Source organism: Pezoporus wallicus, unplaced genomic scaffold (genome assembly GCF_028554395.1).
Source record: "Pezoporus wallicus isolate ANWC-B61680 ecotype Strahan unplaced genomic scaffold, APGP_CSIRO_Pwel_v1 contig_818, whole genome shotgun sequence".
NCBI classification, from domain to species: domain Eukaryota; kingdom Metazoa; phylum Chordata; class Aves; order Psittaciformes; family Psittacidae; genus Pezoporus; species Pezoporus wallicus.
This window is the reverse complement of record NW_026636248.1, coordinates 4171972-4184137: the sequence shown is the minus strand read 5'-3', so window position 1 is coordinate 4184137 and position 12166 is coordinate 4171972. Positions and strand designations below refer to the sequence as shown.

At 40.8% G+C, this 12166-nt stretch overlaps 1 long non-coding RNA gene across 1 annotated transcript in view; it reads left to right on the top strand.

The window, feature by feature from the left end:
• Positions 1-498: 498 nt before the first annotated feature.
• Positions 499-12166, top strand: part of LOC130593883 (uncharacterized) — a 158801-nt gene continuing 147133 nt past the window's right edge. The window contains exons 1-2 of the long non-coding RNA XR_008970908.1: positions 499-796; positions 6370-6592. This is a non-coding gene — a long non-coding RNA (uncharacterized LOC130593883). The remainder of the gene's footprint in view (positions 797-6369; positions 6593-12166) is intronic.

Here is a 12166-nt window from a genome sequence, read left to right as displayed (position 1 = left end):
TGCCACAAGATGCAGGAATGCATGCCACACAAACTGGTGCCAATAGGGAGGCTGACGCCTCCTCAGCAGTCCTTTGTAAATCTGTATCTGTATGTGTGCCCGCACATATGCATGCTATTTTTCCTCTGTTGCTTCCCTCCCACTCTGAGCTGCCTTCCTTTCCAGGCTGCCCTCGAGCCAGGAGGTCAATGCTACCACTTCTTTTTTACCAGTCATGCTTTTCTTTCTATATTTTTTCCTCTGATTGTTACTTTCCATCTGTCCAGTGGAGGGGCAGCAAGAGCTGTTTGGCTGATTTAATGTTTTTCTGGGAAGGAAAGGATAAGACTTAGAAAAATAGGATGCTGATTTTTGCCGTAAGGCAAAATGTGTAGGGGGGGACATTCTTTTTCTTGAGGGAGGAGATTTTTATTACCAAGGAGGAAATTTCCACTAACGGAGCAGTTTTATCTGCGTTCCTCCTGAGACAGGCTGTGTGCTGTTGATATGGAGGATCTCGGGCTGAACGACCAATTGCCATCACAAAATCATCCAGCTTCCTAGAGGAGAGAAAGCAGTTATGTGTGGCCTTGCAAACAAGAAGAAAAAAGAGGGGAGGAAGTGCCTGGTTGCTCCTGGCTTGGCAGGAAGGGTTGCAGGGTCCCTGATCACTGCATTGACTTCCAAACACCCTTGCTAAGACCTGTAGACCAGACCCTTTGCTCGAGCAGCTCTGTGACTCCATCAGCTGCCTTGCAGGGGATATATGCTAGAGAAAAGCTGGGCCTATGGGACTGTGCTAGCTGGCTTTTCAAAGGTAAGACATTCAGCTTTCTTGTTTGTTTGTTCACTTCCCACTGGGGGATCAGTTTTATGTCGAGATGACTTGACTCGATACACACCTCTTTAGCAAATATGTTGATTCAACATTTAGAGGATCATGTTTCTTTGTGGTGCAGTTATTTATTACAATATTTGTGGTAGGCTGATGACACTGTTGTGATGATCAAAAACAGTAAGTTGTGTATTTTTTTAAGAATGTGTTAAACCAGTTCTGTCAAAATAGAGCAGAAAACCACCAGTGATTGTTTAGACAGTTGAAAAGGAACAATTCCCCACAATTTCTGAAAACACTGTAGGTAATGATTTGACTGAATGTGTATGGAGACCTATACTTACCTCTACGTTTCTGAAGCTGAGTGTAGAGTACTATACTTGTTTTGTGTAAGTCTGGAATCTGAGAAAACTAGAATTTTTCCCTGAACGTGCCAAAAAATATCTGCATAAAGTAGGCTACCTTTAAATGTTCAGATTTCGTCTGCTGAACTGCTCTGGCAGAAGTGAAACATTAGGATAGCAAAAATGGACTACACCTTTCTTCTTAAACTGAGGAAGCTGGTAGAAGGTGGGCAGGGACCAGGGAGATGGCACAGGTTCTGCCAGTTCAGTGGAAGGTTATTAAGTGGAAATCCTCACAGACCAACCTGGCACTGATCTTACTTAACATTTTCATTAATGCCTTGGGTGTAGTAGGTTGGAAGCCGCTGATGAAATTCTCTGCTGACACAAGGCTAGGAGTCATTGTTAGTGTAGAGATAATGTCCAGTTCTTCCCATACTGGGAGTGTGAGGGCAGGAGCGATGAAACAAACTGAAAGTTTAATAGCTGAGGGCTTTTGCCTTTAGTAGAAATTGTTGGTCCCTGCAAGCCCATGCAGCATGAGGTGGGAAAGAATGTGGTAGAGAAAGATTTGGATATGCTAATTGACTACAGAATAACTGTGAGCTGCTGGTGTAGTCTGGGAAAAGCCAAATAGAAATAGAGTGGTCATTAATGGATAAGGTTTGTAATTAGGAGGTTACTAAAAATGAGATTCTTAATAATCTCTCAGCTGGAGTAGGAAAGGCAACAAACCTAACTGGAGCTTCATGAACCCATGAACAGGAAGTCCTGATGCAGGAGCTAACAGTATCAGGAAAGAGTGTAATGACACAAGGCCAACCCAGACCTTATTTCCAGTGCAAGAGGTGTGTGTGGTTTATTTAGCTATACAGTGCTATACAGAGAAAGGGAAATTATTGTAGGCATTGCTGATTATAATTCTGAAATCCAATAAATAAATTTAATATTGAATGATGATGTACCATCTTATTTCTCTTAATTTTCATTAATTTCTCCATGTATGACATATTCTAGACTTTATAGAACTCATTATTTGTAATTGGTCTTGTGTCAACAAGATCAGATTGTCTGCCATTAGTGACAGTTGGCTTAATTTAATAATAGTACTTAGCAGTTATGTAGTGCTTTTTCAAATCCCTATTCAAATATTAGTTAATTAGTCATCACATCAATTACTTTAAATATTATCAGGTCTTTTTAAAAGATGGGTAAGTAGCTGTTCTTATCCATATTTCAGAGATGAGGAAATTGAGACAGAGATGGGCACAGTTACATCTCTGTGTATCTTTACATGTAGGTATTTCAAAGGTGTCTATCATTTCAAGGTCTAACAAGTCTTGTTAGTGCCCACTGAAGCCAATGGAAATCATTCTAGAAACTTCAAAAGCTCGCCTTGCTGCCAAATTGGATTATTCTGAAAAGGCCAGCTTCCTAATATTACCTGGTCAGTATAGTGCACTTTGAGACCAGTCAATGAAAAACACATCTGCCCTGGCGGTCAGCACCCTTAGTGTTGCTGTAGAGGATGAATGGAAGCACTCAGAAATGAGGAGGTTTGCTCAGTGAGTGAGGTCCTGAGGTGAGGCTCTGGGACTTTTGAATGCTCTGTTTTCTAGAAAAGTTATTTAAGAGCTTTAAAATATTGCTAATCTGAGGATGAGATTTTCCAAAGTTCCTAGGTACGCATCGCCTGTTGATTTTTGGAAGGAGCACCCAGCTATTTTGACAGTCCCAGAATATATTTTTCAGTCTATTTAGGCATCCACATGACTTTCAAAACCTAGCCCTGCACTTCAGTGGTACGTGGGAGTTAAAACTCAGGAAAAGCTCAACAGAGACTTGCCTGAAAAATCCGAGACTCAGCAACGTGGTTTTTTATGTTGCTTTTTAAAACCTGAAGCTGTGTGGAGAAGAAAAAAGAAGACAGACAAGAAATCTTAGCCTCAAGTGTAGTGCTAAAGGACCTTGGAAATCCTTTACCTATGAAGTGGCAGACAGCTTTGTAGTGTCAACTAAATGTGACATACCTGGTCAAAGTTTGACCATTTATGTGCAGTCTTACGGTTCAGCTATGTTCACAGACTAAAGAATGTGCTATCATGTATATTTATTCAGAGGTATTATTCCTTAAGCAGTTACTATGCTTTGCATAAGGACTGTCTGTTTTTGCAAATACTCCCACCCTTAAACTTGTTAGGATTTGTGACAGATAGCATAAACCAAGTGAAAGATCATATGGAAATCAGGTTTTTATCAAAATATATGAATGATTTTTTTTTCTTTTAATGTTAGTGCTTGCTTTAATGCTATTAGTCAATAATGCAGTATGCCCCAAGCTTTGAAAGATAATATTAAATGTGGGCAAGCAGAAGACAATGTTTTCCTCATTGTCCTGCCACATGCTTTTAAAAGCATGGAAATATTGCAGTAGCAAGAACATACAGAACAATCTTTTCTTTGGGTCAAAGCCCTATGCTGTGCTCACAACTAAAGCTTTTCACGTTTGTTACTTGTTACTCAACAGCAATCATGAAATGACAGACATTGTAAGGTAAACCCCTCCTTAGGCTTATGTCTGTAAAGAAAAAGTGATGAGAAAGAGACATGTTCCTCCACATGCTTCAAGATGGCAGATATTATTTGGGCATTGCAGTCAAACCAGTGTGTTTCTGACAGATCAAAGAGGTGAAATGAACCAGAGAGATGAAGTCTACTGAACCAAGCTCTTTCTGTGCGCTGGCACGTTAGCGGCATATGTTGTTTAGACTCAGAAATGTGATCAATAGTAACGCAGTAACAAACGGCAGCTGCTGGACCCAGTCTCTGGTTTTGGCTCCCCTTCAGTATAGAAGGGGTTGTTTCTTTCTGACCTTGTGAATTGTGTTAAGAGCCATAGCTCTGGTTAGCTGCATCTTCCAGAAAAATGAAATCCAAGTTGGATCCAGGATGCGTATGGCCACTGGCACCAGCCTCCAGAGTGTGAGCAGGGGCAAGCCTGGCTCTCCTCATCAGGATGCCTGCTTCCTCCCAAGGGCAGCTGCTTTCCCTGTTTGCTGCTAGCTACAGTGTTTGTGCATCTTGGTTGGTGTTCAGGAGGGTGTTGTGCTTGTGCAGTGGAAATCCAAGATAGCAGATGTGTTCCTTTGTGTCTGCTGGAAGAGTGGCAGCAATGGTCTGGCCATGCTGGCAGTTTTATTGCTCTACCACTTCCACCCCTGTTCTTGTCCTAAACCCCGAAGGAGAGGTGTGCCTTCATCCTTGTAGTTCTCAATAACAAAATTCCTCTAGGTGCCTTTACATTCTCTCCTTCCAGATTATATACATGCAAGCAATTTTTCTGAATGGCTTTGGAAAAAATTAGATCAAAGTTGCATTTTCTCACTCTGATTCTGCTTTTGTTAGCCATGTGGGATTTGTTTTATCTCCTTATGTGTTTTTTTCATTAGCAATATTGTTGCTTTTCTAATAAAAGACATTTAGAAGGAGACTCTCCCACATGTCACCTAGATACAATGTATGTTTCAGACCTCAACCTTTTCCCCCCACTTTCACTTCCTCCTTGGGTTCCTGTACCTGTGATAAAAGTCCTGACAGAATACCAGCAAGCAATTACAGTGGAATTACGTTTTTATTTTGTCAATGTAATGGGCTAAGTATGATCTGAGGGAAAATCGTGGCTTTGGTTCGTGGCTAGTGCACAAGAGTTTTTCTTAATATGAATTCTTAGCTCTTCTGCTCCTTGGCCTGAGCACATCATTTAACTCTGGGCCCCAGTTATCCAGCCTGCAACCTCAGGATAATGGTAAGGATCCACATGTTTCCTAAAGCTTAGAATGAAAGTGCAATAAGTGGCTCTTTTTTGAAAAGGAGAAGGAGGTCTCGGTCATCTGATCTTTCTAATGACCAGACTTTATGCTGTTAAAAATGGTTGAAATAAGATTTGGTCTTACAATAGAAACAAAGTCATGTCATGGATGAAGGAGATGCATAAAAAGTCAGGTAGAGATCTGTCGTAGAAAATAGTGAAGGCAGCAAAATTGCTTTTAAAAAAAATCAGCTATTATTCCAAATTGCGCAAAAACTGTAAATGGATAATAATTTCTAGGACTGCTTGAAATGAAGCTTGCTAAGGGCAGTCTCAGGCTGTCTCCTATAGTCAAGCAAATTTCTTATTAAGAAAACGAATGGGAGTTTGTTGAAATTATTGGATTGTAATCATCAGTTCTTTCTTTTCTGGTGGTCCTTCAGTTCCTCTCCTCATAGTGCCAAAAGCCGTACTTAGGTTTCACAAATCAACATATGCAGAGAGAGGAATAAGATTATTGTGCTAAAGATCGCCATCTCCCTAGAGTACAGAAAAAAGTCATATACACATACACATGCTCTGAAATGCATACACATAAAGAAAAGATGACAGCCTACTGTAAATTAGTGTAGCTTAATTGAAGTCAATCAAACTGCTAATTTGATTTAGTCAAACTGTACTAATTTACACCAGCAGCTGAGATTTTGGCCCTTACTGTTTATAGCTTTCAAATATATGGAGCCAGTTGATTGCTAAACTGTTTATTAGGTGTGGTTCCAGGATTACAACAGTAATTATTTTACTGAAACCCTTTATTTTCAAAAATGCATGTTTCAGATTTACATAATAGGACTAGACAATGACTAAGGGGCAAATTATACCAAGATTATTGCGTGCACTTACGCATGTGTTATGTTTTTATGACTCAGAATGGAGCTTGTTTGTGTTCCACCTTTGGACAGAGGTGTCTTTGGGGGGGTCAAAAACATTGTAGAGCACAAGAATTACAAAAGAGTCTCAGCCTGTGGAATTCTGTGCCAAGACATGATGCTAGACGATAAAATATTACTTAAGTGTGAAGGTGGGGGACTTGGTTATGAAATGCCAAACGGTTTTCCACAGCTCTGCTCCTTCAATATGGCTTTTATTCCACCCTGAGAAATGAGGCCTTCAGTGCTAATCCTGCCTGTGAAAGACCTCTCCTCTTTGCTACCTGATTCCAAGTGCTGTCACAGGAGCGTCTGGAATTCAGAATGGTATTTTGGGTGGTGGTTGCCTGGAATTACCCACTCTCAGCACCTTTCCCCATGCCAAAGGATGGTGTTGATAAGGACAGTAGCACAGTGCTTTGAACAAGCTTTGAAGTACTGTTTTTCCTCCCTTTCTTTTGGTGTGCTTCACAGAATAGTTTGCATCCATTTGATATGCAGGAAAGCTGCCAGCAATCTTCTGTCTGCAGAACCACTGCAATGAGAAGAGCTTCAGTTCAGCACTGGTGCCTGTGTTGGGACTGACAGAGCCCGCCGCTCCTCCCTGCCAGGTGATTGGGCTTAGTCCTCTCTTTCCCAGTGGAGCCTTGTCAATCAGCAAGCCAGTTACTACTAGGTTTGATGGATGCTGATGGTGGTAAGGACGCTTTCGTGTAGGTTGGATACTTGAATGAACCTGTTCAGCCTGGTTGTTGGTAGGATCTTCAGTCTGAAGGAGAACGGCTTTAGACTCTTATCTCTTGAGCTGTGCAGCCTCTCTCCTGACTTCTTGGTGTTTACAATAATTACCTTAACAAAATAGATTATCATCTGCTTGCTGTCATCAGGTGTGCAGAATGGTTGTTGGAGGGTTCAAGACTGCAAGATTTGCTTTCTTGTAGCCAGAAAATAAATTAGTGAAAACATTGCTCCAATAATCCCCAGCCCTGACCTCTTTAATGGATCCTTAAAACTAAATGCATATAAATAGTTATCTAGGTTTTGTAAACAACATGAGGTAGAAAGATACAACCCACTCTGGGATCACCAACTTTGACAGCAACTCTTTAAAAAAGAAGTGTCTGTGAAACAACTTACTGTAACTCTTACAAGTTTGCAAAATGACCTCAATTTTCATAACTGCTTGTTAAAGGGTTTTCTAAAAAGAGCAGCAACACCTGGAGGCTCATTTATCACTGTCTCTGCCTACTGGCGATCCCACCTACACACTGAAGAATGACTACTAACATAATATTTATGCAATAAACCAGCTGAAATGTGTAAAAAGAAAAGCCTTCTGTAGGTATGGTAGAGATTAAAGAAGTATTTGAAGTCATTGGTTATTTTCTGCGGCTTGATAAACAGGGAGGATTCTTTTGGTTTCATGGCACAGCTCTCTTGAAAAGAAAAAGACTTTCTGGTATCCATTCTGACACAGGAAGGCCGCCTAAGAACAAACAAGTTTTCCTGTTATGAAATAAGTCGTGTGTCGTTCCCCCCCCCCCCCCCCCCCCCCCATTTTCATGCTGGTAAACTATGCTGTCATCTTCTGCAACTCAAATCTATTGAGCAGGGCTGTCTGAAAAATCTCTTGAAGCCATTTGTTCTTGAGCATCTTTAATGATGTTCAAAAGCTTCTGCCCTGCAAGACCAGCCTGATAATACCTAGAGATGTTAAACTTCTCTAACTGAAAAATGCTGTGAAGTCTCCACCTAAGACCCAGGTGTGTAGAGTGTCCAGCAATAGAGGTGCAAAACTTACAGAGGAGTCAAAGCTACAGGCAGAACTGGAGCCCTGGAGGTGCATTGGTAAGCACAGGCTCAGCCTAAACCCTACAGAGGTGAGTGGAATGACCTTGTATTAACTTGAGACAATCCAGCAGCTTTGGTTGTAAGCATCAATTGGTCCTGTGAACCAGTTCTGACTTTGTGTTTACAGACAAAAGGGCTCTCTCCTTAGGCTTCTGTCTCTCCTCTGCATTGGTCCTGTGCATTGAAATTCAGGAATGGCCATGAAAACCAAATTTTATCTTAGATCTCCAGGTCATCAACCCATGGAGTTCTTAAACAATAAAAGTCCATTAGTGGTAGTACAAATACACAGTAGCTATGTTGGTCAGTATAAATGAAGAGGACTATCACTTCAGATCGTGTTGGTCAGACTAAATTATGTTGGTCAGTCTAAATAAAAAGGACCATCTTTTCAGATCTAGGAAGCTTGGCACCACTGGACTAGCACTTTAAAACCATGTATGATAATTCTGTTGGGTCATATGTTCATTTACGGTGCAAGTAAAAGGATTGTACAAAGGAAGAGCAACTTGTATACAGACGGTCAGCAAAAAATAGCTCTGTCAGAGCACAGGGAACGTAGCCACCAAAGATGAGCTGAGAGACACAGTGCCCGTGCCCTCGTGTTAGTGACTGACCACATGGTGGATATGAAAATATGTTGTAGTCAGCAAGAGTCCTTACTGGATGGGATGATCTGTCTTCTGTCCACCAGCTTTGTTCAAAACAAAACAACAACAAAACCACTAAAACACAACAATGAGCCAAACAAAAGAAAGCAAAAAAAAAAAAAACCAAAAAAAAACCCCAAAACCCAAACCTAATCCAGAACCACTCAGGGCACACAAAAGTAACACTTTGGAGCTCTCCAATACCTCTCCATCAAGGCTTTGACCAGAGATAGTTTGCCCTTTAGTTGTGTTACTTCAGCAAAGAATGTCACCAAGTCATCAGTTTGTATGAGTAAGTAGCTGGGAAATACTTCTTCAGGAAAAAGCCTGGCAGGTGTGAACATGATTTGGGAATGCTGTTTAAAATAAATAAATAAATAAAATTACCAGCCCGGGACATACAACAGGAATGTAGCTGACAAGACACATGAAGTAATCCTATTTCACTCAATGCTGATAAGGCATCAGCTGGAGCACTGGATCTGATTTAGGGCTGTGCCTTTCTAATAGGATGTGAGCTCACTGGGGAGAATCCAAAGTGAACAAGGGAATGGTCAAAAGTCTGGAAAATCTAATGGTAAGGAGAGCTTGACTGAATTGTGGTGTTTGTTTTGGTTTTTTTTTGTTTTTTTTTTTGCTGTTTCCTGAAGAATGGAGGATTTCAGAGGGAGAAAGATTTAATAAGGATCCTCAAATATATAAAAAGCTCTGGTACAGAGAAGACTAATCAGAAGATAATTGTATCTAGTATAATCCTAACTGGCTCTAATTGCAGTATGTGAGATAATAGAGTGGATATTCAGGAATAATTTGTAGTGATAAGGATAGTGATTGCCTGGAGAAGTAGGTGAGTTTCTGTGAGTGGAAATCTTTTAGAAAATGTAGGTAAATATCTGTGAAGAATGATGTAGGAGCAGATGATTTTGCCCTGAGGAACCAAAAAGAACAAGTTTATTAGATTCTTTTTAGTATTTTGTTGTTTTACTTTTCTATTTTTTTATGGAGAAAAGGAAACAACAGAGAAGATAAGACTGCCAAAGGCTTATGATGCCTTTTGAATTTTAAGATGCAATTCTATCATGGTGCCATGTATACAGATAACTTCCTCATCATGTAACATGATTGCAGTCCACGTAGACCTATCTCACTGGTATACCCAACTGTCTGTATGAGTTGTTAAAAGAGGAGTACCACAGGGCAGTACCTGCACAGCACAGAAGATGTCATAGCAGCCCTCCACTGTCTGAAGGAGGTGTACAAGGATGCTGGGGAGGGACTCTTCATAAGGGACTGTAGTGATAGGACAAGGGGAAATGGGTTTAAACTCTAATAGGGGAAGTTCAGGTTAGATATAAGGAGGAAGTTCTTTACTGTGAGGGTGGTGAGGCACTGGAATGGGTTGCCCAAAGAAGCTGTGAACGCTCCATCCCTGGCAGTGTCCGAGGCCAGGTTGGACAGAGCCTTGGGTGACATGGTTTAGTGTGAGGTGTTCCAACCTCCATGGCAGGGGGGTTGGAACTAGATGATCTTAAGGTCCTTTCCAACCCTAACTATTCTATGATTCTATGTGGTATGGGTTAATCTTGGAATGTCGTAGCACAGCCAACTTTGTCTAGAGCATATCTCCATGTGGTATAACTCACAGGATTTTCTTTTTCCTTGTAAGAATATAGATAAGAATTTAATTGGAACTGGTAGAGAACAGATTGGCTAGATAAAGGCTATACGCTATGCATAAGATGTTACTTGCAAAAGCTGCTTGGAACTTGTAATAAGTGCTAGAAGCTATCAATTTGAGCTTTAGTGTCAGCAAACAAGGGAAAAAGCAGAATCTGAAACTAACCAAGCTTCTTAGTTGGCATTTAGGTGAGACTTGGAATATTATCTTCACTTTTTTTTGTTGTTTTAAGGTGGGGGGGGGGGGGAGCAAGAATCGGAGAAAGATGATGAAAGGTTTTAATTAAAACACATGGAGACTTGGCTGTTCTGGGAATTTTCATGTTTCTCCAAACAAAATGGCTAGAAATCTGAGAGTTTTGGTTTTCAGATAATAACAGCAAGTTGACTGCACATAGAAAATGTTATGTCAGGATTGTTGTGAGTCCTTAGGGAATGTGAAGGCAGGTATCTCATATCTCATGTGCCCTATTATATGTTGGAGTTGAGGTTTCTGGCCAAATGTTTCTCTCCTATAACGAACTACTGTATCTTATCAGGAAGTGAAACCATCAGGTGTTAAAAGAGAGGGAGCCTGGTGGGACAGTCTGTTTAATACAGGAAAATGCATATAGCTACTCGGAGATATAACCATTGGGCTATATGTTGAAGGTTTTTTGAAAGATGTTGTTTCTTGTAAGGAAAACAATGCTCTGTTTGAGAAGGAAATGTGCAGATGGTGTGGATAGTTCGTAGGGCAAAGGCTGCTCCTGCATCTCTGACAACTCTAGTTTTCTTTGGGAGACAGTAAAATGTGCATATTACTGCACAGCAGTTGTCAACTTTGTCCATTTTGAAGAGCTTACAGGGATGAGAGTGAGCTGTCTGATTTTTCCATTTTTTTTCTTTTTTGTTTAAAAATCATTCTGTACCACATGCTATGGGCAGCAGAAAATGACAAGGTATCTTCTTTAGATCTCTGCTTTGCTGTGCTGAAGAGATGCATATGCCTAGTCTAAGAGAAATGTCAGATGGGTCACACTATTACATGGGATCCTGTGGTGGGTTGATGCTGGCCAGCAGCTCAATACCCACTCAACCTCTTCTTCACCCCTCTCTCTCCTCTGTGATGGGGAGAAAAAAGAAAGAAGATGAAAAGACTTGTACATCAAGTTAATGACAGCTTAATAAGGAAAGCAAAAACTGAGTGTGAAAGCAAAGGAAAAGGGAATTTATTTACTGCTTCCCAACAGCAGGCAGGTGTTCAGTATTCTCTTCCTGGGAAGCAGGGCCTTAGCACAAGTAACAGTTGCTTGAGAAGGCAAGTGCCATAACTATGAACAGCCCACGTCCTTCTCCTTTTTCCTAAACTTTTATTGCTGAACCTGGTGTTATACAGTAGGGGCCATTCCTTTGGTCAGCTGGCATCAGCTCTCCTGGCTATGTGCCCTCCTAAGTCTTGCCCATCTGCAGTTTACTTGCTTTGTGGGGATGAAAGAAAGACTTGATGCTGTGTAAGCACTGTTTAGCAACCAAAACATTGGTGCATCATCAACGCTTTTAGCCACAGATGCAAAAGTATGGAACAGCATGGGCCACTTTAGAGGAAGTTAACTCCATCCTAGGCAGACCCAGTACAAATCCCAAGAAGAATACTGGTCCAGTGGCTGCATAGCTGTTTGCAGTGTTTGTATCTGTGTTTTACTTGTTCAATATCATACTTCTATCTTTTTGCTGTGGGTGGAGGGGCCTTGTGTGCTAAAAATCTAAACTAACAGTTGCATGTACAAAACACATTTGCAGGAAGCTGTAAATGTGATGAAATGGCAGAGACAAAAAAACCAAACCTAGAAAAATCAAAACAACCTGCTGCAGACTTGCCCTTTAAACAAACAATTGGGAAATGCCAGATACTGAAACACTCTTAATTTCTTTAGAGATTATCATAACTTTTTAATGGAGTGATTTGATATTGTTAAAAAATCCAATGAAACTCTTTGTCTTGCTATTCCCACCATGCAAAAGGAGAAGGGAGCTTAGTTTTAACTTCAGTTTTCTCTAGCAACACTGCTGGCTTTTCAAGTTGCTTGAGATCTGAACATGATGAAAGGCAG